The sequence below is a fragment of the Mercenaria mercenaria genome, chromosome 4 (assembly GCF_021730395.1).
Source record: "Mercenaria mercenaria strain notata chromosome 4, MADL_Memer_1, whole genome shotgun sequence".
NCBI classification, from domain to species: domain Eukaryota; kingdom Metazoa; phylum Mollusca; class Bivalvia; order Venerida; family Veneridae; genus Mercenaria; species Mercenaria mercenaria.
Genome location: NC_069364.1, coordinates 60038142 through 60059841, shown reverse-complemented (window position 1 = coordinate 60059841; position 21700 = coordinate 60038142). Strand labels below are relative to the sequence as shown.

At 32.8% G+C, this 21700-nt stretch overlaps 1 protein-coding gene and 1 long non-coding RNA gene across 15 annotated transcripts in view; one reads left to right on the top strand and one right to left on the bottom strand.

Moving 5' to 3' along the window:
* The window catches only part of LOC123551877 (suppressor of lurcher protein 1-like), a 377473-nt gene that overhangs the window by 217934 nt on the left and 137839 nt on the right, over positions 1–21700 (bottom strand). For 12 of the 14 annotated variants that reach the window (XM_053541411.1, XM_053541412.1, XM_045341120.2 and 9 more), the window contains 3 exons: positions 21544–21597; positions 18018–18093; positions 13505–13584 (listed from right to left, as the gene is read on the bottom strand). The gene's annotated coding sequence lies outside the window, so the exon portion shown is untranslated. Of the gene's footprint in view, positions 1–13504; positions 18094–21543; positions 21598–21700 lie in introns of all 14 variants that reach the window. The other 2 variants (XM_053541408.1, XM_053541407.1) reach the window with 2 other exon arrangements.
* On the top strand, positions 8257–11668 carry LOC128556401 (uncharacterized). Its single transcript, XR_008370623.1, has 4 exons — positions 8257–8637; positions 9736–9871; positions 10477–10645; positions 11115–11668. It is a non-coding gene; the product is annotated as an uncharacterized LOC128556401 (long non-coding RNA).

Here is a 21700-nt window from a genome sequence, read left to right as displayed (position 1 = left end):
GTAGGATATTACTGCGTGACTACACGATATATTTCTACAGATTTTTATGAAATACTGCTACAACTCTCTACGCCATTTTTGTTTTAACTAAAAAATATTTTTGTAAAAAAGCGCATGTCTCCCCCAATGCAAAGTCCTATAGGCAAGAAGTCAATAGGGGTCAGGAGCGAAAGTCAAAGAGACACTGATGGTTGGCTGCAATAGGGATCATCTACTTGGCATGTCCAGTCATCCCGCTAAATTTCAACACTCTTGGCCTACTGGTTCTCAAGTCACTGTTCAGGCTTCTGTGACCTTGACCTTTGATCAAGTGACCTCAAAATAAATAGAGGTCACCTACTCTGCATGTCCAATCATCCTAATAAGTTTCAACATTGTAGGTCAAGTGGTTCTCAAGTTATTTCCGAAAAATGATTTTACATGAACAGGCCACTGTGACCTTGACCTTTAATAGACTGACCCCAAAATCAATAGGGGTCATCTACTCTGCATGTTCAATCATCCTATGAAGTTTCAACATTCTGGGTCAAGTGGTTCTCAAGTTATTGATCGGAACTGGTTATAAATGTTCAGGCCCCTGTGACCTTGACCTTTAATGGAGTGACCCCAAAAACAATAGGGGTCATTTACTCTGCATGAACAATAATCCTATGAAGTTTCAACATTCTGGGTCAAGAGGTTCTCAAGTTACTGATTGGAAATGGTTTTTCATGTTCAGGCCCTTGTGGCCTTGACCTTCAACAGACTGACCCTAAAATCGTTAGGGGTCATCTACTCTGCATGACCAATCATCCTATGAAGTTTCATCATTCTGGGTCAAGTGGTTCTCAAGTTACTGACCGGAAATGGTTTTCAATGTTCAGGCCCCTGTGACCTTGACCTTTCACAGAGTGACCCCAAAATCGTTAGGGATCATCTACACTGCATGACCAATCATCCTATTAAGTTTCAACATTCTGGGTCAATTAGTTCTCAAGTTACTGACCGGAAATGGTTTTCCATGTTCAGGCCCCTGTGACCTTGACCTTTAATGGAGTGACCCCAAAATCGATAGGGGTCATCTACTTTGCATGTACAATCATCCTATGAAGTTTCAATATTCTGGGTCAAGTGGTTCTCTAGTTATTGATCGGAAATGGTTTTCCATGTTCAGACCCCTGTGACCTTGACCTTTGATGGAGTGACCCCAAAATCAATAGGGGTCATCTACTCTTCATGATCAATCATCCTATGAAGTTTCAACATTCTGGGTCAAGTGGTTCTCTAGTTATTGATCGGAAATGGTTTTCAATGTTCAGGCCCCTGTGACCTTCACCTTTGACAGAGTGACCCCAAAATCAATAGGGGTCATCTACTCTTCATCAACAATCATCCTGTTAAGTTTCAACATTCTTGGTCAAGTGGTTCTGAAGTTACTGACCGGAAATGGTTTTCAATGTTCAGGCCCCTGTGACCTTGACCTTTAATAAAGTGACCCCAAAATCGATAGGGGTCATCTACTTTGCATGTACAATCATCCTATGAAGTTTCAACATTCTGGGTCAAGTGGTTCTCAAGTTACTGACCGGAAATGGTTTTCAATGTTCAGGCCTCTGTGACCTTGACCTTTAATAGAGTAATCCAAAAATCGATAGGGGTCATCTACTTTGCATGTACAATCATCCTATGAAGTTTCAACATTCTGGGTCAAGTGGTTCTCTAGTTATTGATCGGAAATGGTTTTCAATGTTCAGGCCCCTGTGACCTTCACCTTTGACAGAGTAACCCCAAAATCAATAGGAGTCATCAACTCTTCATGACCAATCATCCTATGAAGTTTCAACATTCTGGGTCAAGTGGTTCTCACGTTACTGACCGGAAATGGTTTTCAATGTTCGGGCCCCTGTGACCTTGACCTTTAATGGAGTGACCCCAAAATCAATAGGGGTCATCTACTTTGCATGTACAATCATCCTATGAAGTTTCAACATTCTGGATCAAGTGGTTCTCTAGTTATTGATCGGAAATGGTTTTCCATGTTCGGGCCCCTGTGACCTTGACCTTTGATAGAGTGACCCCAAAATCAATAGGAGTCATCATCTCTTTATAGCCAATCATTCTATGAAGTTTCAACATTCTGGGTCAAGTGGTTCTCTAGTTATTGATCGGAAATGGTTTTCAATGTTCGGGCCCCTGTGACCTTGACCTTTAACGGAGTGACCCCAAAAACAATAGGGGTCGTCTACTCCAGCAGCCCTACAACCCTATGAAGTTTGAAGGTTCTAGGTGAAATGGTTCTCCAGTTATTGCTCGGCAATGAAGTGTGACGGACGGACGGACGGACGGACAGGGCAAAAACAATATGTCTCCTGGGGGAGACATAATTAACTATCGAACGAAGCTGACCAGAATACGGAGACATGTCTCGCTTTCATGAAACCACAGATGAAGGTGGTTAATCTGATTTTGGCCAGCTAACGAATCTGTCCAAAACTTTAACAACTGAAGGTTTTACATTTGTGTTTACTGGGTTCTTAATACAATCTAAGATTTTCATTAGAAGTAAATTTTAAAATTTGATTTTCCTATTCTGTTTACCGAACCAAAAAAGCGTGAATTCAGCACAAGTAGGAATTCCATTTACATATTTTGCCTAAGGAATGATATGAATATAAGAACTATTACATTAAATTTGTAAAAAAATCTCGCATTTACAAGTACTGGTACTGATGAAAAACCCGAACAGAAAATGAGGTTTTTCACATGTAACTTTTTTATTTCTGCAAATTGTAATCAATGGTCGGTATCAAAATAAAGCATAACATTTGCTGAAAACTTTACATAATTCAAATTTATATTTAGTAAGCAAACTCAAACGAAGTGAGGCCCTGAACGGGGTTTGTAAAATGGGGACTATATGAACGTTGACTGATGATAAATTCGACCACTTTGTCATTTACAAAATTTTCTTCGTATTATTATATTGAAACTTTCTAAAAAAAGCTGCAACAGTCATTCCTGATCAAGTAATGAAAAGTGACCCAATGTCAGGCCTTCATGTTTCGGCAGTGAGCATGCGCAAAAAATATTTTTTATACAAATAAATGTAAGTCATTTATTTGTACAGAATATTTATCAAATTCCTTTTTGTTTACACCAGTTGGATTGTTAGTGGAAACTATAAGATGGTGTGTTCAATTTTATAAATAACCGATTGCAATCGATTATTTCCAAGGTGGTCGACTTTATCATCTGTCCGGGTTTATCATCAGGACCGGTAACTATATATATTTACCGAAATTCATTAGAGATGCAAGTATTACTTCTCTTTTCTTAACGTAGCTGCACACACATACATGTAGATTGAAAAAAGATGACTTCCGAAAATAAACTCTATTTTAAAACGTAGCTCTTGTTTCATACAGATGTAAATATATGCTAAACATATCATATGAATAATAAAACTAGGACATATATTGAAATCAAAATAGTCCGCGTTTTTAAACACTTTTATATTAAAAGGAGGTAAATATAAAAAAAATCACAAAAATAATAAAAATACATTTCTAATAGGGATCTAATTCTATGTAATGGATCTTTTTGTTCTTTAACATGAAACTTGTCTTCGTAAAATTGTATATGATCCCATTTTCAAGAACAAAACTCACCTGTTGTCAGTAATAACTATAGCTGACTGTTATCAATCATATAGATCAACATGTCCTAGATATATGTCCTTACAATTATAACTGACTTTTAAAATAAAACGAAGAACAGGGTAGTTTCATTTCAGCTCTTCAACTCTTCTAAAATTACCCACTAAACTGAATGAAATATGGCTATAGTAAATTAATATAACCTTTAAAAATAGTTCTTTTCTTTTTGCTTAAAAGTAAATTCCTTATATAATGTAACTACGGTGTGTTAATAACTTCCCTTCAGTCTTTAAGATATATAACGAGCAAATTATATAAGAAACACTAACGCTCTCAAAAAATGAGCTGAAAACAATGGTTTCAGACTATACTAATGTTTGGTCACAGCTATGATCCTTGCTTAACTCATTTTAAAACATCTAAATAAGAATGTAAAACGAACTTTGTTTCGGTTATATTATCACATAAAGTATCTATTGATTTAATGCTGATTATTTACAATGAAAAGGTAAGTTAATGCAACTGTATAGAGTATCTTAAACTATTCAAATTATTTCTATATTTATTTGTTAATCTATATTTATTTGAATGATTTGAAATGGCTAGAAATACATTATTTTCCTTAAATATTTATAATACTGTTCAGGTAAATGAACATATATTGCTGTTCAGACTTCACAGCCCCTCTAGATTTACACAAGTGCTTGTTACTCTCATTGGAATAATGTCAAATAATTAGACCCTCAGTGTTACGTTATTTTATTTAATCATGCAATTACTATGCAAAGTGCATGATATCACTTGCCTAATATTTGTTTTTGATATCACGTCAATGATTAGTCCCAATCCGTGACTCTAGTTACCTCCCCTGATGGTCCGTCCACAGAGCCACAAGCAACGACTATTTAAAATCGGCGTAATCGAGGTACTTCAGTCTTTCAGACATGATTGCAAGCATAATGATGATTTAATGGCGAAAAGAAAAATATTTGGAATAGCAAATTTATTCTTGTGCTTGTCTTGTGAAATACACGATATGTCATGTCATGAGCACTTCGTAGCACATGAAGAAAGTCACCCACTGACCTACATTATCGATTTGTTTTTTCCGCCATTGGTGACGTCACAGCTTTATTACGTCACTATTGGCGCATTTCATTCATAGTCAGGTACAGGTACCGGATGAGCACAACATCTCGGGCTAATTCTAAATGTATTAACGCAATATTATTTGTACATTTACTACGATCTAAAGTTAAATTATAAAATTTGAAAACAAAACAGATATTGGGAGAGATCTATTCATATATATTCTCATGTGCTTGTTTCTTCACGAACACCCGAAATAAACTTTGGTAAACAAATCGAGTACAACTTCACACTGTGCTAAATGCTGTACGTTCATGCATATATTTGATATATTTGATAGCAGTTTTTCTATAGTTTTTTATGCAGACCATGTCAAATAACGTTTCTGTTCACGAGATAAATGTATTACCTACAGAAAATGAAAATATTTCTTTCGTTTTTCATACTGTGAAGCTTATAATTTATGTTCATATTTTAATCAATGATTACGCCTGTGTTCGAACGTGGCTGAGTTGGACGTAATATCAGACTGAAATGAAACGAAAGTGATAATTACGTTACGGGTTGGACTAGTCAATGACCTGATATCAAAATTAAGCTCCTCCCATATTGACGGACTAGTTTTTACATCAGTTTCCTTCCAGATTGAATTTAATTACAGAGTCCAGTTTTAATGTCGCACGACTTTTTTCTAAACACTTTTTGTAATCTCAACTAGTAATTTCCTTAAGTAAGCCTGTCTCCACTTTCATCGCACAGACAATAGTAGCTACTTAATGACGTCATTGTGTAACGTTCATCATGACATCATAATGTTTAAATCGATCGATTCTTGGAAAGGTTTATAAAATATTTGACAGTTGACACTATACTTTTTCTTGATTTCAATCATTTTATGCCAAATGTAAGGCATCTTTTTTATTTTTATTAAGTAGAAACAAAAGTGGTTGTGTTAATTATAATTCTTTGAACAGTGTAAATTTAGTGATTAAACTTTAAAGACAATCTGACTCAGTCTGGTAAGGAAATGAAATTTCCAGCGCTAGGGACAGGTAGCTGCCTGAATCGAATGTTTAAAAATGTCGCAATAAAGCATATTCTATTTATTCAAGAAGATCATTTTTTTTTAAATTTTTACGCAGGTAAGAGTTTATTTTATTGTTAGTTTTTTTTTTTTGTAAGAATATCAGAAAGTCAATAAACAGTGTCTAAGTTGAATTCAATACGGCTGCAATATTGTTTCGTTCAGATATTTCAGGATGCCAGCGGATGAATCTTCAAATCCGTAAAATATGAATTTATTTATTTTTTGCTTCAGAAGTCAATTTTACAAAATAAGAGGTGAGGACATGAGTTTCATGCTAAATAGAATTCGGTTCCCTCACTCCTTCCAGCCCATATCAACCTCGACCTTAACATTAATATCAAAAGACAGTAGCCTGCTATTCTCTATATAACAGGTATAGATTTTGTGCATACTGAAGAGTGAAGAGAGAAGTTTACTCATAATGGTAAGTAATTAAGCTGCAATACCCCTTTAGCAATGTTACAAATACTGTTCCAGGTAGCCATTAAACTGGATAAAAGTTTTCTTGCGTTACTACAGCGGTATCAAAATACTTTCGTGACAAAAATACATCTATCATTCACTGGCAGTGACAATTATCGTGAAAAATGAAATTACTTAAAATGTATAGTTATTCATCATGTTCTACTGTTATAGGTCTTGTAACGCCTAGTGTAAATTACAAGTAATTACAGATTCATCCAAAATCAAGAGCGGTTTCAGTTTTCGTAATGTTGTAATGTTAGTTGTTGGCACCTTACGATTGATGTATTATGTGACTCATTACATAAAAAAGGCCATTCCTCCAACTTCAGAATTAATTTTGCCAAATTATAAAAGATAAAGGTAGGGATAACCAGAGAGTAAGCTAATCAGCACATACATATGAAATTATTCAGCTATGTATTCACCTACTTTGAAGAATAAAACCATTCCAGCTTAAATGCAATTATCACAATTTCATGTGCATGAGTCTATAGATTTCTTTTTCAGAAATTGTCCTGTTTAAACTGAAAGAAGATATACGTCTGCTAGTTGAGACACTCTTTGAATTATTTCCCTACGGAAATTAGGAAATTGTGGTTTAAATATTATATGAAAGCACATTAGTGCAGAAATCTGATAACATCAGTATTTAGCATTATTTTGAAAAACCAAAGCCTCTGGATGAAATATACTGACTTCCTATTTAGAATCAATAAACATATAAGTGATCTCACTAGTAAACAAACAATTCTAACACGACCACCAAATAACTAGATATATGTAGAGCAAAATTTATCTCGGGTTATTCTGCAATAACCCATGCGCGTGTAGTGACGTCATCCGATCCAGGTGCGTAGCACGGTCGTAAAAAGTATTTACCATTTTTTTTCTAACACTGTTGATACTAGTATGCCGTGTTAGAATCGAAATAACAAGTTCCCAAGTGTGATTTATCGAAGAATAACAAGAGTTTTTCGTTTTTATGCGAAACAATATACCACTCAGGCCTACGGCCTTCGTGATATATTCTTACGCATAAGAACTCAAAACTCGGGTTATTCTACGATAAACCACGTTTCGGAACTTATTTTCTTAAATATTTTATAAACAATTAACAGCAGCAGTGGTGTCATATGAATACCTTCAGTTTTCACTTTGTAAATATACTATTACTAGGAACAGTGTTTTTCATCTATAACTGGACATGTTACATATATTTGGTCCTTACCTAGTTTTTAAGACTACACTCACGAATTCTAGGCATTACAAGAATTTAAAATATTTGTAAATCCAGTACACAAACTGGCTCCTCCACCCAGCTACATTCGACACTAGGAATAAATCAAGTTTCCGAAATTACACCCAGAACAGACTTTTTCTTAGGATTCATAATAATAGTTGAACTAATGTTTTAATACATATTCCATTACGTAAAAGCGTCAAATCTGAATAAGAAATGATGCAAATATAAAGGAACAGACAACGTATTTCAGTGTAAAGAAAAATCCGTATGCTGTCCTTAGAATGTGTCCCTACGCCATCATTCATAAAACGAAACTTTGTTTGAACGATAAATGAGAAAGATATTGTTTTGGTAAACAACAGAATATTTACATACCATATAGAAATATTCAGGGCGGCTATTACAGTAATTGGTTTTGCAGTCATATGAGATTTTCATAAATTGCTTGAAACGAACAGATGTCGCTAACATCAAAAGCTGTTTTGTGATTATTCACAATTTTGCTGAGTAATGAACTGCATGACATTTCTGGTTATAATTCGATTCACATCATGTAATGTAATTTGTTCTTTCATTAAATATAAAAAAGCTCCAATGACCGAGCGGTTTCCGTAGAGAACATTATTTTATAAAATGTCAGTATATTTCAATGTTGTATGGCATTTCAAAAACTAGGTCTGTAGAAAGATTAGATGAAACAACTGCATAATTTACTGTGTTGCAGCTTTTGATATATGTGACGTCGTCTTTGAAAACCGGTCCAGATGCGGCATGACGTAATATCGAGAAACGACGTTTAAAGTTGCGCCAAGTTTACGCGCGCAGCTTTCTTACACATGTTTTAATTAGCAAACGTTTGACCGTTAAAGTACGACTGCTTGTTACATGATTGATAACAGCCTACTAGAGAAAGAATATTTAGACATCAGACCTGTAAAAAAATAGTGGTATTACGCCTGAGACAAAATACTTCGTTCAAACTCAGTTGTTTCCCCTTCGCTACTGTATGTTTCCGGTTTCGGATTTTATCAGGGAAGTATGTGAAGTTTACTTTTGTTTAACTACCTTTTGTTCAACGATGAAGGGATCTGAGGCTTGTAATACTGTTTACTGATTTGGTAAGTACTGTTTATAAACAGTTGTTAATGTAGATTCTCTAAAATATTTGAAACTTTCACTGAAATAAGTCTTTTTACCCGGAAGTGAATCCGAAACATACCGAGAGAAATTTTTGAAATTATCTTGTGGCCACTAAACACAGATGATTTCATTATGCCTGTGTATTTAATATAAAATGGCCAGTTGGGTTGTCACAAAGATTATTGAAGGCAGGCAGCTTCTTACTCTAGGTGACCAGGATTCATCAAATTATTTCATTGTCCATAGTATTAAAGCATTAGTATGGAAAAATACAAAATACATGTAGCTATGATAATTAAAAAAATTTGATGCAGACTTATAGTTGCCTGCCTATGTCACATCATTTCTCGAAAAGTCCCCTCTCACAGTAGAGCCAAGGTATTTTAAAAGGAAATATGTAGATGTCCGGTAACCGGACGCCTACCCTGCATTCTAGCTGTCCGGCAACAATTAAATTTAAGACGACTAGCCTCTCCGCGAATGTTTTTCTAGCTGTTCGGCGATCATTTTATATATGAATACTGTAATGAATAAATTTATTGTATCATATTTTTTTGGCATACTAAGGTTTGAATATTCACATGTAAGGCTTATTCAGACAATATTTTAAAATTGATTACTGGACGCCTAGAAAACCCCTATAGGATAGGATAGGCTAGGCGTCCTGTTACCGGTTGGCTAAAACACTGGCTAGGTTTCTGGTTACCGGATGTCTAGACGCTTCCATTTATAAAATGGTAACTGTTTTTGCTGTGGGTCTCATAAGTCCTGTTATTTCTGTCTGCTGACTACTGTCTTTCCATTATTGTTGATTCAGAATGTTTTGTAACAGGATGTTTGTATATGGATAGTGAGAATTTATGCTATATAATGAAAATCTTTTTACTTTTTAAATTTTTAAGCCTTGCTGTTTGTAAAACAATTTATGATCCTTTAAAAGATAGATTCATAGTATAATAAGTTTTAAAGTATTTTGTGGTAAGTTAATGAAACCTTTCACAATCACATTATGAATTAAGTATTCAGTTTTTGATTTTTAGTGATGTTTACAGTACATGTAATGTATCTTCTTTCAGATAATATTCCTTGTTCCTTTGATGGTTCATTCCACTACAGCTGGTTCATATACCCTACAACAGCCAGGAAATTGGTCTGTTTACTTTAAGATCTGAAGAAAATGTGACATATTTTGGATGTGCTTTGAGGAATCAGGTAAGTAACATGCAGCTAACGGCTCCAATTATAATTTTAATGCAATATATTATTTAATTATACCTCTGTCTAGGTTTTGTTGGAGCCTATACAAAATAAGTCTACTTCTACACTAATGATTTGTACAGTGTATGTACATGTACTATGACTATTGAATGGCTTAAACTGACAAAACTGGCATTATTGAAATTTAATTTCAACAATTCGGTTTTGAGGAGGATCAGTTTGTGAAAAGTCTTCATTACATTGGCTATTAGCCTGAGAAAAGTCTGTGGCACTCAATAAGTACATGGATAATTTGAATGCTTAACACTACATGTACATGTGTATAAGTTGATATCTCATTAAATTGTAGAAGAGTTCTAAAGAATAGGAATTTTAATTAATTATTTGAAGTAAATCAATTAATTGTAATTTAGTTTAATTGTAATTGATTATTTTCAAATTTAATTAACCCATTCTTGACTTAGAAATTGTGATGTGATTGAATTTTTTTACCAGTTTTATTGCACCAAGAATATGGATTAGAATGAAGGCTGTAAAGGTTCCTGAGATACATGAAGATAACAGATACTTTTACCAAAGACTTTAAAATCTTTTTTCAGGAAGGCAAGTGTTTCCTCTTGTTTATGAAAGCAACTCAGTTGGTTAAGGGGCAGACAACTTGTGAGCATGGTACATCACTACCTGTATTGGTATTCTATTTTGACAATGCTGCTAGCTAGAATAGAAATAACATCTTGCTGTGGTATGGTCTGTGGAGAGTTTTACTAGGTAACAACCATTTTTGATAGCTGTTAAAACAGTGTATACTTTTAACCCTTAGGCTGAATGAGGCAGCTATGTCTGCCTTTGCAACCAGTGCAGATCAAGATCAACCTGCACATCTGTGCAGTCTGATCATGATCTGCAGTGTTTGATATTTAGTCAACAAATTTTCTATGAGAGCCCCCTATAAGCTATAAATGGTACTGTCTCTATTTAAGATGGAGTAGTCCATTTTGCAAATTTAGCAGGTTAAGGGTTAACACAATAAATGCAAAAAATGTGTTTTAGAACATCCTATTTGCAGTAATCAAAATCTACAAACAAAGTACATTTTATATACTGACAGCATGTCGATATTTTAGAGCATTGGTTGTAAGAATCATCTATAATCAAATAGTGATAACTCTGCTTTTATTAAATAAAGCGACTCGCAGGTTAATGTTTTAAAATAAAATGTTTTACTTATTTGTTACAGGATATCACAGATCGATTGAATATTCAACAATGATCACAGACCATGCAAAGTTTGAATCTGACTTGCACTTTTGAATTTAGAAGAATCTGTGGAGGAGGGTGAATGCTGAGACCTTTAATAATACATGATATTGCTGACACAGTGCGTCAGTCATCAAACACTTGAACTGAAAACTGAAAATGTGATTGACAGGATTTTTCTGAGAACTGAAAAAAGGAAGTGAATATAAAAGATAGAAATTGTTGTTGAATTCAAACGTTTTAATACACAACACTTTAGCCTGTTTTGCTGTTCATATAGATGTGTTTAGCTGTTAAGGTTAAACATCAAGTAAAGGTTGTAGTTTCAGTTACCTACATTAAAGTATTGGCTGGAAATAAATGTTTACTTTTCACCAGAGCTTGTAGCAGTGTAACCTTCATCAAAAGTTAAGCTATTATGTTAATTATTAAAGTATTTTTAGAAAAAAGGAATTTAGTATGTATGTTGCCATGGTAACATAATTCAAATTATATTTCATTGAAGTTATGGATTTGTATTTCAATAAGGGATCTACAGTAGTATTGTCAGTTATAACTAGCCAGTGAAAAAAACAGATTATGAGGAAAGGGATGACTGAAATGTTTATTCTTACGATAACTACTTTTGTTACTTTTTTTGTTTTGTTATTTAAAGTTTTTATGTGAAATTTTCAGATTTCTTTCCTGAATACTTATACTTTCAAATATTTAACTTATTAGAAATACTTTTTTTAAAATAAGCTCTTGTTTTTAGGTATTATTGTAGGAAAAGGGAATTTAAAACATATGTCGCCATGGTAACACAATTTTCTTAGAAAATATAGAAATTTTTTAATTAGCTGTACTTTCTAGTATTCTACTTTAAAATAAGCATAAACAATAAAAAAATCAATAGTAATATATGTTTCATTTATTTCAAAATAGTCATTTATTACCAGCAGGTAGAAGGCAAGTTATGAAGAAACAATGACAGAAATGTCTTGTTCTTGTAGTTATTACTCATGTTACAAACGCTGTCATAAAACAAACATTTTAATTTTTTTAACATGGAATTTTGAGATAATATTTTTGAATACACACCACTTGATAATATTCAAATTATCTGAAACACTTTTCCAAATTTAGCTCTTTTTAAAAGTATTATTATAGACAATAGAATCGAATGCATATGTTGCCATGGTAACATAATTTAATAATGTTTTTATAGAAAATGTGAAGGACTTTAGCCAGCTAGATGTTTGCACTTTAAGTGAATATCTAAATATTCTTTGTAAAAGAAGATTCATTTATTTAAAAATAGCCAGTGATTACCAATAAGTGAAAACACAAACTGAAGAAACAACGACTGAAATAGTTTATTCTTGTGGTTATTACCCGTGTTACGAAATCTGTCATAAAACCGAACATTTTATATCTTTTCACATAAAATTTTCAAATTTTACTTTTGAATACATATACTTCGAAATATTCAACTTATAAGAAACATTATTTCAAATTAAGCTTTTATTTTTAAGTTCTATTGTAGAAAAGGGAATTTAATGCATATGTTGCCATGGTAACACAATTTGAATAATGTTTTCATAGAAAATATGAAAGATTTTAATTAGCTGTATTTTTGTGTTTGAAGTAAGCATCACAAGAACAAAATTTCACAGTAAAAGAAGGTTCATTTTTCCCAAAATAGTCATTTATTACCAGTATCTAAAAGACAAGTTAAGAAGAAACAATGACAAATCTAACTTATTCTTATGGTTATTACCCATGTTACAAAAACTTGTCGTAAAACCAAACATTCTTAATATTTTCATGTGAAATTTCCAGAATATTTTTATAAATACATATGCCTTCTAATATTTTACTTTTTAAAGTCCTTACTTTAAGTGAACAAGTTTTTTTTAAGTTTTATCATAGAAAAGGGAATTTAATATACTTGTTGCCATGGTAAACACAATTTGAGAAATATTTTATAGAAATTGTTGTAGATTTAGTTGAAATTTTCATTTTGTGTAATAAGAAGGGATCTTATATATATCATGCAATTGTAACAGAAGATAAATTTATTTCAGAATTGTTAGCCATAACCAGTAAGTGAGAAATAAACTAGAAAGAAAGAATAACTGAAATGTTCTGTTTTTATTTTTAATATCTATGTTACAAAATCTGTCATAAAACTGACAATTTTGAAGATTTTCATCTGAAATTTTCAGGATTTATTTCTGAATGGGTATACTTTCTAAATATGCAAAAACCTGAAAATGTCAAATTTCCTCATCTGGACCCATTTTCTCAGTCATGGTCACATATACGCTTTTTAATTACAAATCAATACATCAAAACATTTGTATTTACTAAAAAATATATTTGTCTTACCTTATTCCATCATGTAAGGGTTCCGTTTTCCAACTCGAAAGCAGCTTTGCTGAGTGCATTAATAAATCTTTGGTTTTATCCTGTATAATCAACTGATTTAAAGGAAACATTTTCTGGTTTTATCTTTTTTATCTGTATGTATATAATTTTATCGTTTTCACCAAATATAATCAATCAAAGAGAGACAAGTGCAATTATGTAGTTTGTCAGTACAAAACCAGAGTAGTTTCCCGTTATTCAGTAGGTTACAAATACGAGGAGCGTTCTTAATAATGCAACTACTTTACGATCAATCTAATGCATTTGGACGTAAAATGAGTTTCCACATTCCAGGAAAAAAAAGCAAACTTTAAATAATTTTTTCTTTTCAATTACTGTCCAGTTACCAGCACCGCGCAGAATATTTATAAACATCGCACGTCTTTATTCTAAATGATGGCGAAACTTTTTACATAGTACATTAGTCGCAATCTCAATATGACTTAAGTACTTGATCTTCTAAACGAAGATCTGAGAACGACCCATTCACATACGTCTTCTGTATATTTTGGATTTCCAGAATTGCTATTTTTATTTTAACCAATCAGACGACTTGTTCGAATGTCAACGAGTAAGAAAAATGTGCAGTTATTCCAGGGGTCGAACCCGGGACCCGTCGCTTACAAAGCAATTGGCCTACTGACTGAGCTAACCAGCTATCTGACACAGTATGACATAAGAATTGTAAATATCAAAAGTCAAGGCTACAGGTAGATTTGCAAAATGTTGTAAGTTAAGCTCTGATTGGCTAGCCAAAAGGTCGTCAGAACGAGGTTATGAATAGGTCGTTCTCAGGTCCTTTGCGTAGCGTAATAGGAGATGTACTTAAGTCAGATTGTTGCAATCTTTGACTCTAGTTACCTCCCCCGACAGTCCATGCACAGAGTCACAAGCAACGGCTATCAAACTCGGCGCAATCGAGGTACTTCAGTCTTTGAGACATGATTGCTAACACAATGATGAAATAATGGCGAAAAGAAAAATGTTTCTGCATAGCAAATTTTCCCTTATACTTGGTTTTATGTTACAATATGCCCTATTTTATCGATTTGTTTTTTCGCCATTAATATTTCAGATACCGGTACTGCATAGTAATTAATTGGGAGCATAACGTCTCAGGCTAATTTAAAGTATTAGCGCAAAATAAAAGATCTAATATCATCGGACAAATTTGAAAATTACTGTCATGTGCTTGTTCTTTCATGAATATCCGGGATAAATTTCTTTCTTGGGACAAATCGAGCACGGCTTTACACTTTGCTAAATGCCCTGTGTTCAATAAAACCGATTTCGGAGTAGAAATACAAATCTCAAAATTAACATGCGCTTAGAAAATGCCTATTGAAGTTGATCTTTAGCAAAACTTTCGGTCAAAATATTCTTATATTGCAGTTTCCGGTGCCATCCACATAAACTATAATAGGGTTCTGAAACGTACAGCTGCGATAACTTAGTAAAATATCCCAGTAATATTTTGAAATTAATTGCACACAAATGGTTATAGGGATTACTGCACAACGGGGTTAGTCAAAGTTAACAATAATTCATTTCTACAATAATGATACGGTATAAAAGTATTAAGGACACGTCATGGCTGAGATATTTTAGCATTATTGTAATATACAATAGGCATATGATATGTTTTAAACTTTACTCTTTCTGGTTCCGAATATACCATCTTTAGAAAATGTCAACAGTGTGCAATTCATTTCAAAATATTACAGGGGTATACTTATAAGTTTACGTAGCTGTATAACCAACAGATGGGATGCTTCGATTCTTTCATATAAAAATGAAACGCACACTTTCACACGGATAGATAAAAGTTAGAAACTTTGTAGTTACAGATGCATTTTGTTATGAACGCTTCTCGTGTTCTGGCAACCTCAAAAATATTCCATAAGTGATTTATAATTGAGTATAATTAATGTCTTTCACGACACAAACATATACGTTTCAGCCCAAATAAAAAAAATAACGTAAGCCAATGTTCAAGCTCCTGTATGACATCTGACAGTATAACGTAAGAACTAATATCAATTTTGAAATGTTTAAATTTGTGTCATGAAAAACATACAAATTGGTTATGTATAGACGAGAGACAGTTTCATATAAAACACACATAAATACATTCAATTTTAAAGAAACTCTATTTTAAGCCGAAAATTGTATTCAAAGCCAGAGACAGATTTTCTTATGTTTTGCAGAAAAAGCTAGTTTGATTCTGCACTATGTTTCATAATTTCAAGCGGATATGCCTGCGCATAAATATGTATCGTGTATCTGAAACAACGCATCTTGCAAAGTTTCACCAAAACTTTTTGAGCATAATTTATTTGTAGTTCAAATGATGGTATTAGGGCTACAAACAAACAGGTAAAGACCACACTTTGCCGCGAGAAAAGAAGTATATAATACTTGACATGTTTTCCGGAGGGAGGTAATCAGTCATTTACATTTGTACCGCACTCTAGCGAGGTTATGGATTTGTATCGAAATGTGTTCCAAACGATGTGACAGAAAAATACGCCACGTGATATTAAAACATTAGACTCAAGTGTGTCGTAAAGAAAATCCAAGTCTCTGCAGCAATATCTGGCCTTTCAATACACACGATTACTTAAAGTATCTTAGGTAATTATGAATAGTAGGATTCCTGAACAGATCCGCTAAAATATAAGTATATATTTCCCTTTTTAGTAGTTGTTCAATGCTATTCTTTTTTCAGTAGCAAATGCAGAGATAATGATATGATTACAATTATTGTTTGTTCGGATTTCTATGAGAATCATGTCCTGACGCTAAGCTAAAGTTTTACCTTTCCACCCGACATAGATAGTGATGTGAATGTACTACTTATGTTTCTATTGTTTCTTTTTTTCTTAAAATAGTAATTGTTAATTGTATTCTAAAACAAAACGTTTGGACTCGCGCCATTTTTCAACGAAATTTTGTAAACGAACAAAATACGTTAAAAGATTTGACGTGACTTCGTCTTTGGATACACTGTATCAATTTAAATTGTTTTCTTAATCGATTATACACGTTAATAAGAGTAAAACCAAATTACTGATGAAACAAATAGTCTAAAATTGTTTCATGCACATAGAATATCAAATATAGCCATCTTGTTTCTTGTGTGTTTTATATGTAAAACCCTCTCTCATATTTACTTTCAATTTTATAAAATTCAAGTTATCAAACAAAAGTACTAATTAAATGCACTAAAGTGCTTTGAATAATAAGATTTATCCTATTATTATTAGTAATATCAAATAAAATCATTCAGACTGCATTATTACTAGTATTCAACTTTATAAGTTCTATGAACTGAAACAATTCTATTATAATAAGGTATAAAATAAAAAAAGTCGAAAAACAAAATCTAATCTACAAACGACAAATTCTAAAAAAAAAAACACAGTAAGTTTATAGTTTCAGAATTAGTCATTTTTGAGAATGAAATGGTTCAAATTACGTGATGTGAGCGAATACCTAAAAGAGTCCATCAATGATATAGGTTTGATATTTTGGTAATAAAACCAAACTAAAAGACTACAAAAGCAAATTGTCCAAAGGTTTGCTGCATATTTTGGTATTAAAATCATGACAAAAATTGTTTAAGTTAGCGCCGAATCATTAGTTTAAGTCAGTCATACTTTCCTCAAATGAAAACCATTTTCGGTGTAAGTAATCATCACGTAATTGAACGTTCTAAGGTATAAAATGTATAAATGACACAGCACCATTTAAGGTAGTTCTGCACATTCCAACCAATTTTTTTTCTACAATGTAGAATTTGATTAAACCCTGATTTTTCAGAACTTCAGAATATACTTAGAAAATTTAGCAAAAAAAAAAAAAAAAAAATAAAATAAAAAATGATAGGGTCGTGTGCTTGATTTTTTGCTAGATTGATCTGAAAAATTTGGACCTCACGCAATTTTTCATAATGGGAGTCTATGGGAAAATCACAACTTTCATAACATTTTCGCGAATAGAAATGTTTCTACAATGTAGATTTTAATGAAACTTCTCAAAATCGTAAATAAACATATGGTCTATAATATGGTGAAATAAAATGTATAGATCCGTGCGCTTGTTTACGAGATATTTGACCATGATTAAAGTGAACCGCAAGTTTCAGGCTAATTTTAAGACAATATTTTGAATCATTTAACGTGTCAGATGTTAACTATCATATTTTAACTTTAGAAAGATAGTAACAGTGTCATGGCAAAAAATACTAACGGGTTGCCAGTAATTCATAAAATGGTTTTCATTTCCGTACACCAAATCCAGGCTTTATTCTACGTTTTCCGGATAAATGACGTAACACCATCACTTCCGGTTGATCAAACGTGCAGAACTACCTTAACAAAAGACAACAACAGTGTTAATGATGGTATAAAAACGTCCACAATCACGAAACTTTACAACCACAACAAGAAAGAATACATGGTGTGCAGTTTACCACATTACTTATCAAACTGTGTTGAATGTGCTGTAAGTAAGGTCTCCTTAACCACCGCAGAACGAACAACATTGAGCTGAAAGTAACATATAATTCAATGTATTAAAATTATTTCGTAAATCCAGTAGAACTACATTAATTGCAATAGCTTATATACCGACTGAAATACAGTAATGTATTGGTTTGAAAGGGTTTACCTAATTATTGAGTGTTACAGGTTACATTATCGGGGGTGGGGGAGTTACAGGTGAATTCACACAGCATAACGCTTTTGTCAACTTTACTGTTCAGTCGTGTTATTTTAGTCACACAATGTGCAGTTTACCTAACATGAATCAACGCTGCCAATGAATTCCTTACAGGGCGGGAGCCATGCTCGAGTCTCGCTTACTTGCAATGTTTACTCCATATTAGAAACAGTACAAACTGTGTATAACGAAACTATCCTATCGGCAATATTTCATTTGAATAAATTAAGTAATAATATGTTTTATTGGTTCAAAGGTCATTTGAGCCGCACCATGAGAAAACCAGCATAGTGCGTTTGCGACCAGCATGGATCCAGACCAGCCCGCGCATCCTCGCAGTCTTGTCAGGACATATGCTGTTCGCTAACGGTTTCCCTAATTGCAGTAGGCTTTGAAAGCGAACAGCATGGATCCAGACCAGACTGCGCGTATGCTCGGGCTGGTCTGGATCCATGCTGGTCGCAACTGCACTATGCTGGTTTTCTCATGGTGCGCTCATTATTTTGTCTTCTTACAGTAGCGTATTTAACCTTTAGCCAGCTGGTGATTCTGCCTTTGCGTCCAGTGAACACAAAGAAAAAATACAGAAATGAAAAGATCTTCTCAAGAACAAATGCCTCGAGACATTTTCTGCCTAAAAACACCTGCTCATAGTCTGTGTTCAGACCTTACGTTTTGTTCATAGGAGAGAACTCTTGAGACTATTCGAATTTTGTATGATTATGTCCCTTTTCTTCTCAAAACATTAGATAATCAGAGCCAGGACTGATGAAGTCAGAATTATTTACAGAATTTTTTTTCTAAAAAAAAAGAAGATTATCTAGTCGGTAGCCAGACTAACCTGCTCATGTAAGCAGTACATTACTGGAATAACGAGAGCGTGTCAGTAATCATTGCCTGCATGAGACTTATGGTTAGTCTTTGGAAATATCAAAGGGTTATTATGTATCTATAAATTTTCGAATGAAATTTCTAGACACAGTTATTTGTTTTGTAGCTTTAAGAAGTATATGTCAACAGGAAGAAACATTTATCATGCAAAAGAAGGACATTAATCATGTGGAAGCATTATATAGCTGACAGAAACGTATTGGCTTAATGCTTTTATAATTGAGCCCTTGACTTCCTACTTACAATTTTGAGAGAGCTGTAAGTACCAAATGAGACCAATTTAGTAAACTCTTTAGTGCACCTTTTTATAGAGTTACATTACATGTTTAAGTTTAATTAGATTATAAAAAGAGGAATTTGTTTTAAATTACAGTTCGTGTATTCTAACTAGGGTTAGTTTATGATACACGTTATTCGTGTTATGGTCTCTTTATGCTTTTTTACAAGACACCATGTTAAACAAAATTAGCACAAAAAGAACATGCTACAATCTATAGCTTTAAACCTTCACGTTAACTTGTAAGCACAGTCTTACATAATTTAATAAAACGTTTCAAATAGGATGACGATTGGCTTTCTTTCAAACTAAGCTCATGCTGTACGTCATTTATTAAGAAGTATTTGTTTTCTTTAACAACGAGTTAAAAATTAAGTTGACATTGTTTAATCGCTCAAATGATGAAACCTCGATAGCACGCAAACATTCTGAAAATGGTTTTATTAACTTTGAGTATTATTATTACTTAATAAAATAAATAATAAGGCACAACTTCTTTAAATTGCATTAATATGTGGTCAAAGACTTTACTTTAGAACGTATCTGTTATTATAAAAGAAATCGTTTTCTTTATAATAGTTAAAAGTCAGGCAAAGGAACGGACACGTACCGTACTCTCATAAATATCACATGAATTACATTACAAAACGCGATGTAAAAGAAATAATGAAACCGAGTTAGACAAACCCCGTAAGAAGATCAGTATCTTTGGTAGCTCTGAAACAGGATATAAATTTCAACCATTTTGAATACATAATCCGAAACTAAACTGGTGATTCATCATTTTGTGAAATAAGTGCTTCCAACATATATATTCTCCTTTACATTTTGAATAGAAGAAAATAGGAGAGACAATTGTCCTGTTAAGGTGATATATCTATTTAGTGCCGTTTGTTTAAGAATCGAACATGTACTCTGTTTGCAACAGACGTAACGCTTGTAACTCAGAAAGCTTATTTCAGTTCAGTTTCTAATTATACATTTAACAAAAATATCTCACTATACAGCAGTATAGATAAGGACTTTTGATTGGTTTACATATTCACTTATTGATTTTTATCCCATTTGTACATACTTATATATGTACATAATATGTATGTCTGTCATATCTATATTTATATATTGTTTTCTTGATTCCAATTAAATTTAATGTCTAAGGTGGCCTATAGGTCCGCTTGGCCGGGTGCTTTTAATTACATGTTCAATGTATAAATTATTATAATCACGTATACAAGTGAAGCTATGATAAATAATTTCTTATATCATTTTATCTTGTCTTATCGTGTAACAGTAATTTTCGCCAATTATATTGTTTTAATACTTTATGAAAGTGTTGACATTAAACATCAATCTTAAATCTGGAATGGTAGTAACAGAAAACGTTTAATTTATTAATGAAGTTTCAAATTCGTTCAGTAGTAATAAAATCCAATTTAATGGGGATTATACTGGACATCAGATAGATTTAAAAATTTCATTTGTTCACTCATTTGTTGAATGACATCTTAATCAGCATAAAATACCCTGTAAAATCTTAATGTTTTTGAAACAATATTATTTTACTTTTTGACACGTCAGCGTTTCAGACAAATAAAATACAAATTAAGACTTAAACTTTGCGTCATTAAAGCTATCTTTAAACTTCAGACTTTTTCTACTACATGAACCATCTTTGATGTTTAATTCATATAAAGTATTCAAATTGTGTTTTTGAAAAAAAGCTAATATTTGACAAAAAAAAAACTCTTGGTTATATGTTTTGCATCTATTTAAGTAATTTTATAACCGTTCGCATCAAAAGTAACTGAAATCTGCGGTATGTGTTTGAAACCAATGCTTATAACAAGATTTTGCCTTTCCAGACAATTCAGTTTCAGAATAAAATTCAAAATATAACATTGCACAAAATCCCAACTGCAAACGAAATTGCGACTAGGTTGATATGTTTGTCTGTCACATTTATTCTTTTTCTATTTATTTATCTATATATATCTCCAGTTATTCTTCAATAATCGTTATCATCAATAAACACTTGAATGAAAATTGCATGGATTAAAAATATTTCCTGATATCAAAGACATGCAAGATATTTCGCGTATCTATCCCATACCTTTAGTATCCCGTTGCTTTATATTTCCGCAATGCGAACAATGCCATAAACCATCTGAAAATATAGTAATAATGATATTATTTGTTTATAAAGGAACATGATTCCCAAGCTTTCGGGCACTGAAGACTTTGATGTTCTCAAACCTAGCATACCATTT